The sequence below is a fragment of the Cervus elaphus genome, chromosome 19 (genome assembly GCF_910594005.1).
Source record: "Cervus elaphus chromosome 19, mCerEla1.1, whole genome shotgun sequence".
Classification (NCBI taxonomy): domain Eukaryota; kingdom Metazoa; phylum Chordata; class Mammalia; order Artiodactyla; family Cervidae; genus Cervus; species Cervus elaphus.
Window position 1 is genome coordinate 53,449,487 of NC_057833.1, and position 17,530 is coordinate 53,467,016.

Sequence of the window (17,530 nt, forward strand, 5' to 3'; positions counted from 1 at the left end):
AGCCATGAAATTTTAAAAGACGCTTGCTCCTTGAAAGAAAAGCTATGACAAACCTAGACAGCATATTAAAAAGCAGAGACATGGAAGCAACCTAGACGCCCATCAGCAGATGAATGGATAAGGAAGCTGTGGTACATATACACCATGGAATATTACTCAGCCATTAAAAAGAATTCATTTGAATCAGTTCTAATGAGATGGATGAAACTGGAGCCTATTATACAGAGTGAAGTAAGCCAGAAAGATAAAGAACATTACAGCATACTAACACATATATATGGAATTTAGAAAGATGGTAATGATAACCCTATATGCAAAACAGAAAAAGAGACACAGATGTACAGAACAGACTTTTGGACTCTGTGGGAGAAGGCGAGGGTGGGATGTTTCAAGAGAACAGCATCGAAACATGTATATTATCTATAGTGAAACAGATCACCAGCCCAGGTTGGATGCATGAGACAAGTGCTCAGGCCTGGTGCACTGGGAAGACTCAGAGAGATTGGGTAGAGAGGGAGGTGAGAGGGGGGATTGGGATGGGGAATACATGTAAATCCATGGCTGATTCATGTCAATGTATGACAAAACCCACTACAATATTGTAAAGTAATTAGCCTCCAACTAATAAAAATAAATGAAAAAATAATAATAACATATAAAAAAAAAGCAGAGATGTTACTTTCCTGACAAAGGTCCATCTAGTGAAAGCTGTGGTTTTTCCAATAGTCATGTATGGATGTGAGCGTTTGATTATAAAGAAAGCTGAGTGCTGAAGAATAGATGCTTTTGAACTGTGGTATTGAAGGAGACTCTTGAGAGTCCCTTGGACTGCAAAGAGATCCAACCAGTCCATCCTAAAGGAAATCAGTCCTGAAGGACTGATGCTGAAGCTGAAACTCCAGTACTTTGGCCACCTGATGCAAAGAACTGACTCATTGGAAAAGACCCTGATGCTGGGAAAGATTGAAGACAGAAGGAGAAGGGGACAACAGAGGATGAGATGGTTGGATGGCATCACCAACTCGATGGACATGAGTTTGAGCAAGCTCCAGGAGTTGGTGATGGACAGGGAGGCCTGGCGTGCTGCAGTCCATGGGGTCGCAAAGTCTGACATGACTGAGTGACTGAACTGAACTGAACTGATAGAGATATATATAAAAAATAGAGATCATTGTAGACTGAGAATGTATAAATGTATATACCAAACAATGTAACAGCGAAAAGATGTTATATAAGATATAAATATAACAGAGTTAAGTACTATCTAGTTACCTTAGCCATGATTTATGAAATCATAAAAAGTTATATACAAGAGGAATTTCAAAAAACAATTATAGCAGAAACTTTAATACTTTATTTCAGAATTAGGCAAATCTAGTATATAACAAATATGGGATAACATAGGAGTTGAATAGTACAATCAATAAATTTGATGTAATACCTATGTTAAGAATCTAATATCCCTCGAACAATAGCAACAAAACATTTTTGAGTACCCATAGAATATTTACAAAAATCACTCATTTGACTGCAGAGAAAAGTTTAACAGATTCTAAAGCCACATTCTCTGATATTAATAAAGTTGAAAACAAATAATGTAAGGATGACCAAAACCATACAAAGAGGAAATCAAAACAAAATTGGAAAGCATCTATAAAGTAGTGAAAAAGAGAACACTTTATACCAAAACCCAAATGTCACAGTAGAAACTGTACTTAGAAGAAAATCTATATCTTAAAATGTTTTAATTATTAAAGAAAATAATGTAAAAAATAAGGATAGTTTCTATCTTAAGAAATTGGAGGCAGAAAAGAGTGACAAAGTAAACCAAAAGAAATTAGGAAGAGGGAATTAAGATTAAAGCTAAACTAATAGAAAAAAGTAGATACTACAAATAAATATAAAAGCCTTCCTCTGCAACAGATGAGTAAGATCCACTCTGGGTACCCCTTCTGATGCATATGTCAGAAGCTTTCTCTATCCCCTTTATACTTTAATAAAACTTTATTAAAAAAAAAACCACTCTGATTAAGAAAAGAAACTGAGCAAAAGTAGATAAAATTAAGAATTCTGTAGAAAGAAAAAAAGAATTCTGTAGAAAATGACAAACAGAGGAGGAGAAATTTAAAGTATAAGAGAAATCTATGGCAACAAACAAATCCCAGGTAAAATGGGAAATTCTCTAGTAAAAATACAAATTACCAAAATGGATCCTAAACGAAGATAAATATAAATAAACCACCTCACACAGAAAATCTTGAAATATACTTAAAAACTTTGCATTGGAAAGACCCCAGATTACATGGAATTCATAGTTGAGCATTAGTTGACCTTTAGTTAAATCTTATGTTAGTTTAAATGGTCAAAACCATTTAAGCAAAAAATAGGACTCTTCAATTCATTTTAAGATTTAATATCAAAGCTTGATATAGTTGACGTATTTCATCTAATATGCCAATGATGGCAAAATTCACATTATTTTATGTACCATAACAAAAATACTTAGGACTTGGAATTTTTATTTTGAATTTACTCATACTTTTGCCTGGAAAATCCCATGCACGGAGGAACCTGGTGGGCTGCAGTCCATGGGGTCGCGAAACGTCGGATACAACTGAATGACTTCACTCTCACTTTTTACTTTCATGCATTGGAGAAGGAAATGGCAACCCACTCCAGTGTTTCTTGTCTGGAGAATCCTGGGGACAGAGAAGCCTGGTGGGCTGCCATCTATGGGGTCGCACAGAGTCGGACACGACTGAAGCGACTTAGCAGCAGCAGCAGCAGCAGGCTTATTTTAAAAAATTATCTTCTATCACTCTTGTGCATCATAAAAAAGAAGGTCTTCATATTCAGAGTCAAGCTCTTCTGAATCACTTTTCAATCCAAAGCTGATGATGTTTGTGTTTTCTGTAAAATACTGTCCTGTAAAATATTGTACCACCAAAGCATTGGTAATACCGCCTTTCTTCAGAGAAGGGTCCATTGCTGTCTCTGGATTTTTTCCCCCCAAAATGCTGACATTGGCAAATTTTGATGCTACATCTTTCTTACTCTTGCTGCAGGTGTCAATGGAAGGTTTCAGACAAGTTCACACAGGCCACAGCAATAACAGCTGTGTCACAACTTAGGCCTGGCCTATGGCAATTGTCAGTGGCACCTTGATTTCAGAGATTGTAAAGCATGAAACATTATGCATCATAAATTTGAAGAAAAATAGTGCAAAACATAATCTCACATATGGAATACAGTGTAAACATTCTGGAACATCAGCAATAAGAATCCTGCAATGCATCAAAGGAATAATGACCAAACAGCAGACCTTCAAATCTGAGGAGCAGTGATAATAAATAGGAAGAGAAATTGAGTGAAGAGAGTCAAGTCACTACTAGAACAGTGCTGGTATCACTTTTAGAAACACAGTACTTGATCAAGGGCCCAGAGATCTGAGTTCTAATCCTAGTTCAGTCACTGAGCTTCTGTGTAACTTGGACCAGGACGTGTCACTCCCTGGTATCAGTGTCCTAAAGTAGAAGAAGGGTCTATCAGAAGCCCTTTCCAGCACTGATATTCTGGGAGCTCATGAGTCTAGGGCAGTGTCTCATCCATGATGAATCCAGTTCGCTTTTATACCGGACTTTGTGTAAGTCAAACCCTGCGTTGCTCAGGTAGAAAACTGGTCACACTGCCCAATAAAGCCTCCTGCTCTTTAATTTCATACAACAGTGCAGAGTGTAACCACAACTCCTGTGAAAATGAAAAATCACTAGGTTCCCCTCCCCAACTTACTCCAGACAAATATTCATGTCCTGGCTCCTTTCTGAAACCCCTTCCATGGACGCCCCAGGAGGCCTCCTAGGAGCCTTCCGTGAGAGCCCAAGACAAGGCACTGGACTTGTTTTCATTGCCAGCTCAGAGTTTTCTCACATACTCTCTCTTCTTGCAGCTCCTTATTCTTCTCTTGATATTTCTTTTATTTAAAATGAATTTATGTTCATTTATTTACATTTTTATTGCAGAAAATAGACATGACATAAAACATCATTTTAACCATTTTAAGTGTGCAGTTCAGTAGCATTAGTACATTCACATTGTTGTACCTATTTAATCTTCACATGAAAAAAATTAGTAACAAATTCAAATAGCACCTGAAGGTATCAAATGAAAAATTAGTCTGTCATTTGTGCCAAAGGAAATCACTCATATTTCTTGTGGATCCTTCCAGAATTATTTTTAATTTATATATCAGTATATATAGTATGTGGGGCTTCCTGGTGGCTTAGTGATAAAGGATCTGCCTGCCAGTGCAGGAAACAGGGGTTCGATCCCTGTGCCGAGAAGATCCCCTGGAAAAGGAAATGGCAACCCACTTAGTATTCTTGCCTGGGAAATCCCATGGACAGAGGAGTCTGGCAGGCTACATTCCTTGGCGTCACAAATGAGTTGGACACAACTTAGCCACTAAAAAACAACAATATACAGTATGTACTATATATTTTAAAAATATTTATACAAGCAGATTTTTTAATTTTAAAGATTTATGCCTATTGCACTGCCTTTGCTTTTTTACTTAAAAAAATATCTTGGAACTGTTTCTGTGTCAACACATATAATTCCACCTCAATTTTTTGTTGTTGTTTTTAAACGTGTGTTTATAAGATAATTGATTTAACAAGTATCCTATTGACAGTATCATATTGTTTCTAACATTTTGTTGCTATTATTTTTTTCTTTTTGTAACTGCTGTTTTTGCTATTACAAATAATGCTGCCGTAACCATCCTTGTATATATAATATGTCATATGCTAGTTACTACATCTTTAGTCTCAGTTCATAACTGTGGAATTCCAGGATCAAAGGGCATATGCATGTAACTCATTTATTTTAAAGACTCTTCTTTGTAGAGTCTAAATGTGAAATGGTTTTGTTTCTCAAACCATCATTTTCAACTGTGTTATTTTGAACACCCTTCGGGCTTTTAAGGGCGTTTTGAGCAGATTCCATAACTTCCCAGTCCATTTAAAACTTCAAAGCTGATTCAAAGCTCTCCTTTTTCCCTTGAGATACTTGCAAGGACTCCTTCAATGAAAGAACAGAAGAGGAATGGAGGTGGGGAAAAAGCAAACCCTTCTTGACTTTAAACATCTCTTGTGGGCTGTGCTGTTTCTCTGTCTGACCATGTGGATGGTTGATGCTATTTGTGTGGCAGGCATCAAGATCTTTAGTTCGGTGGAGGTGTCTCACGAGGCCTCCTCTGTTGCATGATTCCCCAGTGTGGGCAACATGGCTGTAGTTCAGCCTCTTCCTGAGCACCCACCACTGGACTATGGGGGTCCGCTTCACAGCTGTTGCTCCCTGAATGGGTAACCTTCTTAGGTGAAGTACTGGCAAGATAATTCAAGCCCAGAAACCTTCTGTAGGGTCCTCTCCACCCATAGACCAACTAAGTGTCCTTGCCACCCTTGGAGTTACATTCAGTTGGGCTCAGGGAGGAGGGAGCATCCTTTCTTCCCTCTCAAAAATAAGAGTGAAAAGCTTCTCACAGTGATCATGGTTGTCTTTTCTCATAAGACCACCAGTGACCATTCCTCCCACTCTTTCTGAGTCTTCTTAAATTGACTCAGCATGTTGTTGAGGTGTTGATGGTAGGAGTGCCAGTTTTGCTTCCTTCCAGAAGCCCCAGGAAAAGTATTTGACTCGCATCTCGAGGTGACTGATGGCTGTCTTGAAAACGTATACGTCTCTTTTCTTACCTAGTGTCCAATAGTATGAACTTTGGGTTTAAAATGAAATTTAAGAAGAGGAAAAAGTCCCTCTCAATTTCTTGTTACATGCATTTAGTTATTTTCAAACTATTCTCCAAAAAGGATATATTGATGTACACTACATTGACAGCAAATGGGAATGCCTGTTTGCCAAACCTTCCCTAACATTCTCTTTAACATTTCTTCTTCTTTTTTTTAAAAAAAGTTTATTTATTTGTTTATTTTTGGCTGTGCTGGGTCTTCATTTTTTGCTTGCTGCACTTGGGCTTTCTCTAGTTGGGGTGTGCGGGCTTCTCATTGTGATGGCTTTTCTTGTTGCAGAGCGCAGGCTCTAGGGTACAGGCTCCGTAATTGTGGCCCACGGGCTTAGTTGCCTCATGGCATGTGGAATCTTCCCGGACTAGGGATCAAACCCATGTTCCCTGCATTGGCAGGCGGATTCTTAACCACTGGGCCACCACGGAAGGCTCCCTTCAACATCTCTGAAGACCAAAGCTCCTGGTTGAACCAAGCTTCTCAGTTTACTTTGTCTTCTATAGGAGCAGGAAGAAAAAGAAATCAGACTGGGAATACAGAGCCCCAATCTCCCTGCTATCATATGAGTATTTGCTGTGTAGATGTTGTACTATTTTATGTGTATATACTTGACTTCTAATAATTAGCTACAGAGTATGTCTTGCCTCTGTCAGCTCTGAGAACAGGTACTATCAGAAGGCAGTGGATCTGTTGTGAATGCTGGCGAGTAGAGAAGAAGCTAGCACCCTTTGAGGATAATGTTGAGGTGCTTAGGAGGGTGTATAGTAAGATATTTAGCTGACTTTTGTCTGCAGGTCCTGGGTGATTACCTCCATATTCTTGAAATTTTCAGTGATTAGTGTCTTTATTACTTGTGGTTGGCCCCTCAGATCATATCTGATGCTTTATGCTAATGAGGTGGCTCAGGATGTGGGCTACACATACCAGAAAGACTAACCATATGATTAGAGGCTTGGGTTTTAAATGATATCAGCTCAACTTTCAGGTAGGAGAAGTGTCTGGAGATTGAGTTTAGTCACATGGTTGATATTTCAGTCAATCATACCTACATAAGGAAACACCAGTAAAAACTCTGGGAACCAAAGTTCAGGTGAGTTATTTTGTTTTATATATTGTTGCACACTGATGTGCTGACCAGAAAGGCAATCCACCCTTGAAGATGATGCAAGTTTTGCTTTTGAAAACCTCCCAACTTTGCCCTGGGGCTTCCCTTGTAGCTCAGTTGGTAAAGAATCTGTCTGCAGTGCAGGAGACCCTGGTTCGATTCTTGGGTTGGGAAGATCTGCTGGAGAAGGAAATGGCAACCCACTCCAGTATTCTTGCCTGGAGAATCCCATGGACAGAGGAGTCTGGCAGGCTACAGTCCATGGGGTCTCAAAGAGTCAGACACCACTTAACAACTAAACCACCGTTACCACCACCAACTTTGCCCACATATCTCTTCCTTTCATTGATTGTTATTTGTATCCTCTTGCTATAATAAAATTATAACTATAAGTATGTCACTTTCTTGAATTCTGTGAGTCATTCCAGAATATCATCAAACCTGAGAGGACAGTGGAAACTCCTAAATTTGCAGCCAGCAAGTAAGAAGGTGGGCTGGAGACGACTGAACTTGCAGCTGGTGTTTGAAGTAAGGACAGTCTTATAGAGGACTGTGCCCTTAACCTGTGAAGTTTGGCCTAACTCTCAGCAGTTGGTGTCAGGACTTCTTACACTGAGGGAGAATCTCTAGGCAAAAGTTAGAACTGTGAGGTCTAACCACACTTATGGGAACCTATTTCCATGACAAAAAGAGTTAAGAAAATTAATTTCTATCTATGTTCCTTACTGAAGAGTCAAACAACCCTGTGGCCTAGTGAAGAGATTGTCCACCTGGAATGTCTTCATGTATTTCTGCTGAAAAGACTTGGTCCATGTGAAGTAATTAGCCTCCAACTAATAAAAAATAAAAAAAAAATAAAATAAAATAATGGGAAGGAAAAAAAAAAAAAGACTTGGTCCAGTGGGCTACTTCTACAGGTCAAGGGAAGAGAATAGTAGGTTCATCAGGGACCATAAGTTATTCAACTATGTGTCCCTCTCTGAGAACATATAATCATGCTTCACTATGACAGATACTAAAATAATGACAGTGGTAGTAGTAATCACAATAATAATTTAGTGAAACGGGAATGTCCACTTCTGGTAGTCAGAAGGCTTGAGAATCATCCATCTAATGGGTTAAGAAGGAATAGACTAGGGTCTTCCGTGGCAGCCCAGTGGTTAAGATTGGGCTTCTAATGCAGGAGGCCTGGGTTTGATCCCTAGTCAGGGAACTAACTAACACATGCAGTGCTGTGTGGCCAACAGATTAAAAAATTAACACATTTTTTTAAAATGGGAATAAACCAGGTCAAAACAATGAAGACTGAAAGGAGATGGGATGAAAGTTTTCTTAAATCATGAAGGATCATAAGGATGAGAATGCTTATTCTCCATTACATTTCAAAGTATTTGAATCTTGAAGCAGAAAAATTGAATACATGCAGTATGTATAGTGGGAAATGGAATGAGAGAATCCATTACTCAGTGAAACAGTGAAAGCTAAAAATATCCAAAAAGAGGAAATTCAAGAGGGACAAGCCAAAATAGATTATTTCTTAAGAAAAAATAAATTTAGGCTGTTATAACTTTCTGAGGTCTTGGAACAAAGTCAAGCATTCACACAACATGTGCTTAGAATTCACTCCAAAAGTAGAGCCCTCAGCTGAGTGGATAATGAAGATGACTCAATCTCATCTCCCAAAAGGAGGGGACCCATTACATCAGATCCTGGCTCAGCCCACTTAAGAGTCTCAGGCTCATTCATTTGTCTGGTCATGCTGGCATTCTTTGTCCTGCCCACAGATGTCAGTTTATATACCACAAAAGAAATCATTTCAGTCTTCTCTACCAGGTCCCTGACAGACTTCCATTTCTACTGGCACTCTTGCATACTCTGGTGGGGACGGATGCTAGACAAGTTTTGTCATTATTTATTGAAGAGTTCAGCTCCAGGCCAGAATCCTGTGTGACGTTTTAGAACTGATCATTGAAAATTACAGGGCTTTGCCTGGCAGGCTGCATGGACAGAAGTTGCCCTCCCCACACCAGACTATACACCGCCAATCCATTGCAAGTTTCTGGAGGGGATTGCAGTCAAGGACCCAGTCTTCCTTCTCCCTAATCCAACTAACCATGCTCATACACATAGCTACATTCCTAACCCAGATGTCTCCACTCAGTCCTCCTTGTTGGGGGCCTTGACTGAACTTTGGGCACTTTTCTCTGCTTTGACTCAGTACCTTTTTACTTTTAGCCCTTCTTTCTCTCTCTCCCTCCCACTGGCCCATAGTCCACGAACAGGCAGGAACTTTTGTTCAGGGCTTCTTGACAGGGAGATGATTGCTCCCATATGTTCTTCCCTGGTGGTTCAGATGGTAAGCAATCTGCCTGCAATGAAGGAGACCTGGGTTTGATCCCTGGGTGAGGAAGATTCCCTGGAGAAGAGAATAGCAACCCACTCCAGTATTCTTGCCTTGAGAATTCCATGGACAGAGGAGCCTGGTGGGCTACAGTTCATGGGGTAGCAAAGAGTCGGACACAACTGAGCAGCTACCATAACACATATACTGCATTCACCTGAAAAGTTTTCAAAATATGTACATTAAGAACCTAAATGCCCAGCAATAAGGACTTAGCAAATAAATTCTGGCACATTTATAAGACAGAATACTGTGCAGATGTTAAAAGTGGTGATGGAGATAACTGAAACAATGCTTATCATAGATGATTCAAAGCAGCATATACTCTGTATTTGCATTTGTGTAAAGAAAAAGTATGCAGACAGACTAGTTAGCAGTGGGGCTTCCCTGGTGGCTCAGTTGGTAAAGAGTCGGCCTGCAATGGGGGAGACCTGGGTTTGATCCCTGGGTTGAGAAGATCCCCTGGAGAAGGAAATGGCAACCACCTCCAGTACGCTTGCCTGGAAAATTCTATGGACAGAGGGGCCTCGTGGGCTATAATCCATACAGTCAGAAGAGTTGGACATGACATAGTGACTAAACCACCAACCACCACCACCTCCACATCATTACCAATGGTTACCTCTGGATAGTGAGGTTATTCACGTTTGATTTTCTTGCCTACCTATATTTTTCTAATCTAGGATGACTATATATTATTTCTGTAATAAGAAAAAACAATAAAAGCTATTACTTTTAATATACATGCTCCTTGAAAGAGAAATTCTATGTCTAGGAATTCATCTTAAGAGTATAATTTTAAGTGTGCCTGCAAAGATTTAACTAATATTTAATCAAAGTTGTTTATAATGAAACAATCTAGTGAAAATCTAGAAATAATTCCTTATGTTAGGAGATTGGAAAAATAAATTTTAATACCTCCATAAATTATATTAGGCAGCTAAATTAAATATTTAATGACCTGAAAAGAAGTTCATAATATATTAACAGGGTTTTTTAAAAAGCAGATTACACAACGCTGTATTGTCCATAACCTTTGACTCAGAAATTCCACTTCCAGGAAATACTAGCACAAAGAAACAGTGTAAATATCTTGATTGTGTCATTTCAGTGAAAAAATAGAAACTACTCAAATTTTATCAGTGGAGAATACTAAACCAAATAATGGCACATTCATATAGTGGACTGAAAAATGTCATGATATATTCTTAAATGAAGTTATACCTCTATGGAGAAATTATGAAATACACTCTAAATTTTTTATTTCTGTACTGTTTCAGTAATATTTCCATAGCATCTATCATCATTCTACTTCTGTCTCTATGAATTTGACTATTCTAGACCCTGCACATAAATAAAATCATATAGTATTTGTCATTTTGTAACTGGCTTATTTCACTTAGTATAATATTTTCATCCGTGTTATAGCATGTGTCATACTTTTATTCTTTTCTAAGGCTGAATAATATTCTGTTGTATGTATATACAATATTTTGTTTATCCATTCATCTGCTCATGGACATTTAGATTGCTTCCACCTTTTGCCTCATGTATAATGCTGCCATGAACATGAGTATACAAATATCTGTTTGAGTTCCTGCTTTCAATTCATTTGAGTTCCTGCTTTCAATTCATTTGCGTATATACACAGAATTGCAATTGTTATATAGTAATTCTACATTTCATTCTCATCAATTAGTGTTTCTTTTTGAGGTAATAAAATTATTTTAAAATTGACTATGATGATGGTTGTACATATCTCTGGATATACTAAAAACTACTGAATTGTAAAGTTTAAATTGGTGAATTGTATCATACATGAATAAACAAAATTGTCTCTTAAAAAAGCAAAACAGAAAAACATTTGCTTAAGAGAACTAAAGCTGAACCCTTCTCAACTTCTACCCCCAAGAAAGGCTGGACAACGAGAAAGCTTCTCAACCTCAAAGGATTGTCAGCTTGCATCAACTTTTTTGGATTCTGGACATCTAGTTTCAGGGAGTCTCGTGCACGTTAAAACTCTCCCTCTGGCTATGTGGGGCCACAGTGCATTAAGCATTTGGTGACGAAAGTGGTTTGGAGAATGTCCATTTTATTAATTTAATTATTCTTAATATGATGTTTACTTCTGTTTCCCACAGATGTTCCCCTTTGTATCTTGTTTCTGCCTGTCCCGTGGGACGGACTGTCTGACAAGTAAGGCCTAGGAGACAGGTTCCCTGCTAAGACTCATAATGGCAGCCCTTTCCAATGGCCTCCATCATTCCAGCAAGCACCAACAAAAGATGTCTCTTACTTTTAAAGACTTGCTGGGGATTGAAAAGCTAATCTAAGAGTCATTTAGGGACATGACTGTAACATGAAAAAATAATCTACTAATTACTGTGACTCAATCCTCCTGTTTTCACTCAAGATCAGTATCCATACATGTAAGGACCAGAAATCTTCCCACTAGCTTTATATGAAATTATTTAATTTGTGTTCCTGAAATAGTTCTTGTTGTCATTGTTCAGTTGCTAAGTTGTGTATGACTCTTTGCAACCCCACAGACTGCAGCACGCCAGGCTTCCCTGTCCTTCACTATCTCTTAGCGTTTGCTCAAACTCATGTTCATTGAGTCAGTGATGCCATTCAGCCATTTCATCCTGTCGCCTCCTTCTCCTCTTGCCTTCAATCTTTTCCAGCTTCAGGGTCTTTTCCAATGAGTTGGCTCATCACCCAGGTGGTCAAAATATTGGAGCTTCAACTTTAGCATCAGTCCTTCCAATGAATATTCAGGGTTAATTTTCCTTAGAATTGACTAGTTTGATCTCCTTGCTGTCCAAGGGACTCTCAAGAGTCTTCTCCAGCACTGCAATTACCTGTTGTGTTATTGGAATTCTGAAGAGCATTTCCCCTTCTTTTTCAAAAATGATGCTGTTGCTGTTTTTATTTCTTGGAGTAGATTTCTCACATTAGCATCATCTTTAAGATTTTTAGGTATGAATATTAATTTCATCTCTCTGAGCTTCTTCATTTTAAAAATGAGAATTTTGAACTAGAATATTTCTAAAGTCTTTGCCAGTTTTTATATTCTGTAACTGTATAACAAGTAAATTACAAAGGCAAGTATTTATTTGGGGGACAATTTTCCCCCTCTTAAAGTATTCATCTTCTGTTGGGAGATTTCTTTTATACCTGGAGTCACTGACACTTAACCATTAGGCTCTAATGCCTCTAATTAGGCCAGAAATCAAGAAACCACACAGTCTAGTTCCAATCTACCTGTCCAGTTATCTTCCATTGCTTTCCTCAAAGATCCCTCTAGTTCTATCAAAAATAAACTGCTTACCTTGATTCTTGCCTCCGAGTTTGTGTGTGCACACATGCTCAGTTGCTCAGTCATGTCCAGCTCTGTGAGACCCTCCTGCCAGGCTCCCCTGTCCATGGAATTCTCCAGGCAAGAAGACTGGAGTGAGTTGCCATGCCCTCCTCCAGAGGCTCTTCCTGACCCAGGGATCAAACCTGTGTCTCATGTCTTCTGCATTGGCAGGTGGATTCTTTACCACTGAGCCACCTGGAAAGCCTTGCCTCTAAGTTCATGCTCATGTTATTTGCTCTACCTGAAATATCTTTTCCCATATTTGCCCTTTGAAATCTTATCCTTCTTAAATGAAGTCACGTTCCCTTTTCTTTTTTGTTCTATATGGTCTTTGAAAACAGAAACCATAACATCTGTATCTTTAGTATTGATTGCAAAACTAAAACAGAAAATGATTCCAAAATATCTGATGATGACATTCTCATTTGAATTGTTATTGTTTGAATGTCTTAGCTCCACTACAAAATTGCAAATTTTTTTAAAGGGCAAGGATCATGTACATAATCCTTTGAATTTCTCATAGCTCTTAGCAGTATATTGCACAAAATGAACACCAATAATTGGAATTCTAGAAGGAGAATCATATCCCTTTTTCCTCTGAGTTCTGAACAATAGAAATATAAATCCAGGAATCAGAATATAATCCAAATATCAGCTTTTTTTGGCTGCACTGTTCAGCTTGTGGGATCTCAGTTTTTTCTTGTCAAATTGAACCCTGGTGCTCAACAGTGAAATCACAGAGTTCTAACCACTGGACCACCAGGGAATTCCCCAGGTATCAGTTTTTCATGGTAATGTTAGATTGCAGAACACAGCCTGGATCAGAAGTCAAAATATACCTTTCACACTCCTTCATCTCAAATTGAACCAAACCACCCAAGCACAGGCAGAACTTATAGAAACATAGATGCAGTCTGTTCTAGCTAGTTTACTGTATAAAGACAAGAAGACTGCATATCCCCTGTGGGTAGGATCATTCCACAGAAAGTGAAGGGAAAACATGTCTATGTGTATGCAGTGAACCTTTTTCTAAAATAACAATCACACAAATCATTGTATTTCCCATAAGAAACACTGGGAGGTGAAAGAACAAAAAAAGGATTGATGCTTTCTCCTTAACACTTCTGAGAAAGCAGAACTATGTTTTGGACCAAGGCAAGAAATCATGGAAAGGGAGAGGTCGTTATCTCTTACACTTGATAGATAACAAAAGTAAGTATGCCATTCTGATAATGGTCCATTCTAGAATGTACCATTCACAAACCTATCACAGCCTTCTACCTGGTAATGCAAAGTGAAGTCCACGCTTGGAGGTCAATTTGAGGTTAGGCGTGGAGCATCTTAAGAAACTGAGCTAGATGCTAAGTCTCAATTCCTGATGCTACTAGTTGGGTAAAGAATGGGAAGTCTGAGAATTCTAATGGTTTTCAAGTCAATGTCAATGGGAAAATCTAGGGCCTTCTTTTAAATTACAAGTGGAGTGATGTTGAGCATCTTTTCATGTGTTTGTTAGCCATCTGTATGTCTTCTTTGGAGAAATGTCTGTTTAGATCTTTGGCCTGTTTTTTGATTGGGTCATTTATTTTTCTGGAATTGAGCTGCAGGAGTTGCTTGTATATTTTTGAGATTAATCCTTTGTCTGTTTCTTCATTTGCTATTATTTTCTCCCATTCTGAAGGCTGTCTTTTCACCTTGCTTATAGTTTCCTTTGTTGTGAAAAAGCTTTTAAGTTTAATTAGGTCCCATTTGTTTATTTTTGCTTTTATTTCCAATATTCTGGGAGGTGGGTCATAGAGGATCTTGCTGTGATTTATGTCGGAGAGTGTTTTGCCTATGTTCTCCTCTAGGAGTTTTATAGTTTCTGGTCTTACATTTAGATCTTTAATCCATTTTGAGTTTATTTTTGTGTATGGTGTTAGAAAGTGTTCAGAGAAATGCAAATCAAAACCTCAATGAGGTACCATTACACGCCAGACAGAATTGCTGCTATCCAAAAGTCTACAAGCAATAAATGCTGGAAAGAGTATGGAGAAAAGGGAACCCTCTTACACTGTTGGTGGGAATGCAAACTAGTACAGCCACTATGGAGAACAATGTGGAGATTCCTTAAAAAACTGGAAACAGAACTGCCATATGACCCAGCAATCCCACACCTGGGCATACACACCGAGGAAACCAGATCTGAAAGAGACACGTATACCCCAATGTTCATTGCAGCACTGTTTATAATAGCCAGGACATGGAAGCAACCTAGATGCCCATCAGCAGATGAATGGATAAGAAAGCTGTGGTACATATACACTATGGAATATTACTCAGCCATTAAAAAGAATTCATTTGAATCAGTTCTAATGAGGTGGATGAAACTGGAGCCCATTATACAGAGTGAAGTAAGCTAGAAAGATAAAGACCATTACAGTATACTAACACATATATATGGAATTTAGAAAGATGGTAATGATAACCCTATATGCAAAATAGAAAAAGAGACACAGATGTACAGAACAGACTTTGGGACTCTGTGGGAGAAGGTGAGGATGGGATGTTCTGAGAGAATAGCATTGAAACAAGTATACTATCAAGGATGAAACAGATCACCAACCCAGGTTGGATGCATGAGACAAGTGCTCAGGGCTGGTGCACTGGGAAGACCCAGAGGGATGGGATGGGGAGGGAGGCAGGAGGGGGGATCGGGCTGGGGAATACATGTAAATCCATGGCTAATTCAAGTCAATGTATGGCAAAAACCACTACAATATTGTAAAGTAATTAGCCTCCAACTAATAAAAATAAATGGGAAAATAAATAAACAAAAAAAAAGAAACAAGATTTAAAAAAAAAAATTACAAGTGGAACAAAATTAAAATGGAGTCAAGATGAGGAGACAAGAGGGTGAAATATGGAGGCTATTTTTTTTTTAAGAAGCATTAGCATGAGCGACAGAAACCGGGGGTGCTTTAGGAGCTTAACTTGGTCAGAGTTCCAGTGCTAACCTCAATCCATTTTTTATCTACTATTAAAGATTTTTAAGTCAGCTATTACATAGTCACAGAATTAAAAGAACTCACACATAAAGAGCTTTTTAAAAAGAATGAGAATGAGTTCTCACAAAATCTAGAATATCAATAAAGAGATAATTTTACAAAAGAATGAAGTTCAAAGTCTGAAGTTGAAAATTACAATAAGTGAAATAACAAATTCACTAGAGGGGCTTAACAGCAGATTTAAAAGGTAGAAGAAAGAATCAGCACACTTGATGATGAGTCAACTGAGATAATGCAATCTGAAGAACAGCAAGATGAAAAAACAAAAATGAAGAAAACCTCAGAGATTTGTGTGACACCATCAAGTGTCCTGACATAAGCATAACGGGAGTCCCAAAAGGAGAGGAGGGGGAGAAAAGGACAAAAATATATTTGAAGAAATGATAGATTAAAACTTCCAAAATTTGATGAAAAGAATTGACTTATATATCCAAGAGGATATGTATGTATGTATGTATGATTACCACAAAGAGACCCATAACTGGGCATACTAGAGTCAAACTTTAGAAAACCAAAGATAGAACCTTTAAAGCAGAAAGAGAAACACAGCTCTTCACATCCAAGGGATCATCAGTAAAATTTATAACTGACTTTCCTCAGAAACTATGGAGGCCAGAAGGAAGTAGGATAATATATCCAAAGTACTAAAAGGAAAAACCTGTCAACCAAAAATTCTATATCCAGCAAAGCTATCCATCAAAAATGAGGAAGAAATTCAACCATTACAAGGAAACAAAAACTGAGAGTTTGTGGCTAGCAGACCTGCCCACAATACATGCTAAGGGAAGTCCTTCAGGCTGAAATAAAAGGGCGCTAGTGTGTGTGTTAGTCACTCAGTCGTGTCCAACTCTTTGCGACCCCATGGACTGTAGCCTGCCAGGCTCCTCTTTCCATAGAATTTTCCAGGCAAAAGTACAGGAGCAGGTAGCCATTCCTTCCTCCAGAGGATCTTCCCAACTCAGGGATCAAACCTATGTCTCCTGCATGCAGGTGGATTCTTTACTGTCTGAGCCACCAGAGAAGCTAGATAGTAGCTCAAATCCACATTGAGAAATAAAGAACACTGGTAAACATAGTATGCAGATAAATACAAAAGACAGTATAAATGTATTTCTTGTTTGTAACTCTTCTCCTAATTGATTTTCAAATAAACTGCATGGAAAAGTAATTAATTATAAAACTGAGTTGATGAGCTTATACTACAAGAAGGATACAAATAATATTTGTGTGAAAATATCACAAAAGAGGGAGGAGGGAATGAGGTTACAATGGAGCAAAGCTTTGCATGCTGTTGAAATTAAGTTGGTATTACTCCAAATTAGATTATTTTAGGTATGGATGTTAATTACAATGCCCAGGGCACCCACTAAGAGAATAAATTTTAGTTTTTAAATTCTAAACAAACAAAAATATCTACAATCAAAAGAAACAAGGCAGAGCTGAGGATTTTAGTGGCTTGGATTAAGGATAGTCATTTTAAGACAGTGTCAGTCTAAAATTAAGGATTCAAATTCCTGAAGCATAGAGTCTCTCTGTTCTAGTGTGGGTCATGCCCACTATTATGGTCAAAAGAGGGGTTCCTAGCCTGGCAGATCTTTAGAATTGCATGGGAGGCTTTTTCCCAAATAAGTGGGTTTGGGCAAAAATAAATAAGTAATGACCACTAAATGGGTTAACATTTTGTTAACCAGAATTTTAATGAATCAAAATGGTCTATTTAATGTGACTATCAGATAATAATACATAGAAATTTATATTATACTATAAACAGAAGTATATTTGTGAATAGGGCAATTTGGATTAATAGTGACTGAGTAT